The following is a 6,265-nucleotide window of genomic DNA, read 5'->3' on the forward strand; positions in this document are numbered from 1 at the left end:
ACTACTACTACTACTACTACTACTACTACTACTACTACTACTACTACTACTACTACTAATAATAATAATAATAATAATAATAATAATAAGCATTGTTATGTGATGCTGCTGTGTTTTCAGCAAAGACTGTGTGTAAAAACAAAATTCATAAAAATATTTGATATCCCCTTTTCTTCAACAGGAAAGACAGTACGTACAATGTGTAGTTCGCCACTAAACAACAAAAATGCACTTCTTTAATGGACATCTTGACTGGTTATTGCAGTCTGTGATTAAATAATTGTGGTCCTCAAATATGAAATAGACACTGAAAGACACTTGGTAAATTTCACTAATAGTTGTTATTTTGACATTGCCGCCATATACACGTGTACACTGCATAATCTTTACCTTGGCTTAATATGCAGCTGCACATTACTCATGATGTCAGATGCAATAAATGGCCAGAACCTTCAAAATAATTATCTCTAGCTACAGTTTCTGCAGATAATGTCTCCATTGATCCGCTGTCCTACATTACATCATGATTTCAACAATTATGCTTGCTTTTGGAAAATTCCAAGCCTGAAGTGACCTTTATTGCTGCCTCCTGATACTGAAACCTATACAGTGACTTGTACATAAGAATATGGACAGAACTGCAAGCTTTAAGCTTCTATATATAAGGATTCTGTCACTAGATGGCACCCTGTTAGAATTCTATACTTCCATTCAGTGAAAGATTGCTACAACATGTAGCTCTGGTCTGAAATAAAAACTAGTTTTATAAATTGAGAAAGTATTGTATGTACTTCATCTGTTGCTTAGTAATTAAAATTTCTATAGGGATATCTAAAATAGATGAACTAATGTCAGAATGGAGAAAATTACATAATGAAGACCTTCATAGCTTATGATATTATTTACTTTGTTAGTTATTAAATCAGAATTTATTTTAATTGGCAGACTATGTAGCAAGAATGGAGAGGACAGGAAGAAATGTGGAATTTTTGTCAGAAATTGTTTAGAAGAGAAACATCTGGGAAGACCAAGGTATAGATGGTGGAAATGGAAGTTGTTGATTATATTTTATTATGTTATGCTATGTCACGTTTCTTTTACAAAGAAAACAAGCAAACGATTAGGCCTGAAAAGTAAGAACTACCAATTTAAAAAGAAGCTGCAGGCTACACACAAAACACATTCCCCTGACCAAATTTTTTTGCCCCACAAAGTACAAGCTAACGAGCAAAATGCTGATAACAGACAAACCATGATAGATGAAACTTTCAAAGAAAACAAGCAAGCAAAGGGGCCAGTTTTTGAGTATATGATGCTGTGTATTTTGTTATGTAGGTAGCAATGTTGTGGCGGAACCTGGTGTCCCCTTCTTCAGGATACCTGAACCATTCTACTAAATTACATGGTGTCACATCCCAGGAAACAGTACTCACTACCATGGGAATCTCATTTCTCACACAGCTCAGGGGAGGTTCCAGTTATGGGCTCTTGTGTTGGAGGTAACATAGAGCAGTGGTTCTCAACCTTTATGAGACGGTGGCCCAGTAAGTTCTTTTTTTATAAGATGAGGGCCCAGTCCCAACAAATTTAACGTAAATACCTTTCCAGTTTTGTTAAAGTTCATGCATTAAGCTAACGTAATATTAGTAACTAATTATAGCATAATCATAAAGAGTATTAGTACACTTATATATACATACATACATACATACATTTCATTTCATTTCATTTCATTTCACAAGTCCAAACAAATGGACATGAAGGTCGTCATACAAAATTTAAACAAACACACAGATAACAAAATAATTAAAACTAATTGTTTATGTTATGCTCCACATATTCAGAAACTGTATAAAAGGAATTATTCATAAGATATAAAAACAGCCTATTTTTAAAACTAATTCTATTCTTTTTAAGGCTTTGAATGGTTATGGGCAGTCTGTTGAATAGTTTAATAGCAGTAAACATAGTACCTTTCTGAAAAGCAGAAAGATTCGAGTTTGGCAAATATAATTGCTTTCGATTTCTTGTATTCAAACCATGAACATCTAAACCTGAACAAAATTTAGTTTGGTTATCAATCACAAACATCATCAACGAGAGAATGTATTCACATGACAATGGCTGTATATTCAATACAGTGTGGCATTTTGACAAACATAAAATTACATTTAAATTAGTTACCAATCACTGGACTAATGAAATCTTGTAGCATTTTGTAGTTTCCTCAGACCAACATAATTAAATTAATTTGTGCTAATTTTTATTGACATATCCCATGCTGATCACTAGAAACTTATGTTATTCAGCGTAAAATTGATTATTGTATTATTAAATTGATTTTAATGATGTTGGTTTGATAAAAACGACAGTGAGAAAAATATTTATGCATTGTAACTCACCATAGAAGTCAGCTGAATAAGGGAAGAAGCAGAAGGATGTCAACTTGCTGGAGAAACACTTTTTATCACATACACATGCCAAATAGTTATACAGTAAAACTTGGTTATAGCAACATCGGTTTCTGCGACACCTTGTCTATTGCGTCAAATATTCAATGGTACGAACTAATTCCTCATAAAGCAACTGTTTTTATACCTTGCTTAGTACGACATGCACAAATGCATCAACCTCGTATGTAACGTCATTTTCATTCCTGAATTTCTCTGATATCGTGGGAAAGTTCGATGTGTCTGCCCACCCTCACTTTCTCTACTTGCTGACGTGACTGTCCTGGAAGAATACGACCGCGGGCTGCAAGAGGAGCGTGGGTTTTATGCGAAAACAAGGGTGTGGGGTGGGACTGCGTGAATAGTGCAAGAGGACGCGGCAGGTTGTTAACTGCATTCCTTTCCTAGAATCTCGTCTAACAGGACCTCACATTGTCTACTTACCCTATAGTGTTCCTGCCTAAACCCAGAGAAGTGCAGTAGCGAAAACATGGCAATGAAAAGGAAAGTTTTAAGCATTGAAGAGAAAGTTAAAGTGATTCGTGAAATAGAAAATGGAAGGAAAAAAGCTGATGTATGCCGCGAATTTGGTTTGGTGAATTCTACAGTACAAACGATATGGAGAATCCATATTAATTCCACGTTAATGTTACGTTAGTCTGTACTTAACTACGTATTTCACTAAAAAATGCAACATTTTAACTCGGTTTTTGGTAGATTTTTACGTGAGTAACATAAGGCTACTGTGGAAGTGCCCTTTTGGTTACAACGACATTCGTTTATAACGACACTATTTTTAGGTCCCTTTGATGATGTTATAACCAAGTTCTACTGTATATGTAAAGTATGTAATTTGATAAATAAAAATGTATGAATCTCTCAATTCTAAACACTACTTCCATCACTAATTAATATATTGATTTTAAAGACGCAGCACTTTAACACAGCAATTATAAGTTATTGGAAAGTGAAACTTAGTTTCTTTTATCACAACTGAGTTTGGAAGGTTTTAGTTAGGCTAGTGAGACTTCTGTTTCTGTCTTCCGTCCGTTAGCTTATTAATTCTGGGATAAATTGAAGAAGTGAAGTGTCAGTGGTTGAAGCTTGGTAAATAATTTTCTTTTCTACTTTAAGTGCATCTCTTTTACGCATAAAGAATTCAATGGGTTTGTTGACTAGATCGGAATGTCTTGTGTTGAGATGTCGGGTAAGTCGCGATGGCTTCATAGCTTCATTTCCCAGAACAGTAGCACAAATGACACATTGAGGTCGTGGCAATTGATCAGTGTTAGGGCATTGTATGAAACCAAATTTTAAGTAGCTGTCCATGTACTTACGAATGGATGCAGACTTTTTCTTCTGTGTGCTGGTGGTTTTCCCTTCATTTTGTACATCCTGGAGATCGCTATGTAGGCTTGAGTTGGATGAATCACTACTTGTTGCGCCACAGACACCTTCAATACGAGATTTCTTAACACAGTCCCCTGTCTCTTATTCATTTTAAAATTTAAATCACTCAGGTTTCGAAACAAGCACTTACACACTGCAATGCAAACTTGCGAAGAAACAGTATTCAGTATTACAAGATTTGAGAACCGGATACAGACTGCCTTGATCTTCAGTTTCAGTGGAAACATTTTCTTTATACTTCCTTGCTGATTGGTCACTGACATTTGCAACACAGATGTTATTTCGCTCAGTTCTGAGAACAGAGGATATGCCGCCCATTGTTGCAATCAGCTTGCAGGCAATTTTTATGACTGGTCATAAACATCGGTATTGCCTTTCCCGAATGTTGAAAAATTTGGATGTGTGAAAATTCCCGATCATTCACGAATACTCCCATGTTTAAAAATATGCGGCTTGGTCACTGACATTTGCTACACAGATTTAGGTGTTCTGTGTCTGAGCTTCTCGACACAAATATTATTCTCCTCAGAATATTTCCACTATAAAATATTTATTCATGAAAAATGCTTAGAAAATGAAAATGACAAATTCCAGAAGAGCCTCTTGCAGACCAGTATAATTGATGCCAGGGCCCACTACTGGGCCGCGGCTCGGCGGTTGAGAAGCACTGACATAGATTATCTGTGCCACCTCTTACCCAGATTATCTCAGTGAGTCGGGTCTTACTGGGAACTCCAGTATCATCTGAACAGTTGTTATGCAACCTGTGATTGAATTATTTAAAATTTGCTTTATACACTTTCCCAGTGTGGTATTTCCTCTCTTGAACCTACAGAAAGAAGAGATTAATTTTGTTCTCTCTGTACTTATGATTTTCTTTGTCTTTCCTGCATTTTTACTTGCTAACACTTAGACACTTTCGTTGTAGTCTTTAGTGTATGGTATTTAAATTCGCTTGTGCATACGTTCAGCCAGAGCTTTTTTAAATTTAAATGCACAATTCTGCTGTGTGTCACAATAAAGTTTGTATTTAATACATCTTTCACACTACTAATGGGGGCATGCCATTGTAGTGTAGTTGGTTGAGGCACTATGCTTCAAGCTGGAAGGTCATGAGTTCCAATTCCGATGAGGTGGATTTTTCCAATTTACCTAATCCCTCCAGCTGCACTATGGCCATGGGGTTACACCCAGCCTCGAACAGATATGAGTACCACAAATCTTCCTTGGGTGTAAAGGGTGGGTGGTGTGTAAGGCTGACAGCCTTACCACCATCTTTGAGCCGATCGTCTAGAGAAAGCCTCGACATCTCACAACCTGAAGGGCCTTCATGGTCTGTTATAGGGATAGCTTTACCTTGCACTATTAATTCTAGTAAAGACTGGATTGTTAATAAAGAACCTTCTATATAAGCAGTTTTATGTTCCCATGCAATTTCTTTGATGTATTGACACGTTCTTTTGAGACTTTTCATTGGTGATTATCAGGGCCCGGATTTTGATGACATGTCATCTTTTTTTCTTTATGTAGTAAACGTTGCTTTTAAGTACTAAAGCCCCGATTATGAACCTCTGGTTATAAAAATGTGAATTTTATTGTGCATTTTTTGTCATATTTTGTATGTTTTAAGTTTTATGTCATTTTTACAAGTTTTTACGTCATTTTTCGTCATTTTTTCACGTTTTACATCAATTTTGTCTATCTTTCATGTTTTTTAATAATTGACATTCATTGTTCAAACTGAAGATATTTGATTCATGAGGTAGAAATCTATGTTCTTCAAGTAAATTTTGTTTTGTATCTCTAGCCTCTGTCGCTAAATATAATGGATTTGTTTGTGAGAGGGCACATTATTTTTCTTTCTAAGCCGCCAGAGATGCCGTTACTGTCCCGCGCCGCTTTCTAAGCCACCGCTATGTCATAAACTCATAAAATTGATGCCTCAGAAATGCAGAGGGGTAGGTTTAAACAGATGTCCGGGTGTCACAAAATCAAGAAATTGGAAACTAATTTACACAGTCCACATCTACCTAATTTTAAGAAAATTCAGAAATTAGTTTTAGGTCATTTTTTAAATATTTTTTGATCATTTTATAGATCATTTTCAGATATTTTTAGGTTATCAAAATCCGGGCCCTGGTGATTATTAGGAAATATGTCGCACAGCCTTTTGAACAGAACTGTATGTGATAGTTGTGCATAATGCTGCATGCTGGTGATTTATATTTTAACAGTTGTCAGCCTGAGAGAGGTCAGAGATGATATTATGCTTGGTACTGCATACAACATTTGGTCTTATGGTCTTTGGTGATATTTTGAGAAGGCACAGTAATATGATCTTAAGGCTCACATCACTTGCTAACTGCATTGCTCAAATAGCTCAGTGAAAAAAGGAATTATTTCTA

The sequence above is a fragment of the Cryptotermes secundus genome, unplaced genomic scaffold (assembly GCF_002891405.2).
Source record: "Cryptotermes secundus unplaced genomic scaffold, Csec_1.0 scaffold1031, whole genome shotgun sequence".
NCBI lineage: Eukaryota > Metazoa > Arthropoda > Insecta > Blattodea > Kalotermitidae > Cryptotermes > Cryptotermes secundus.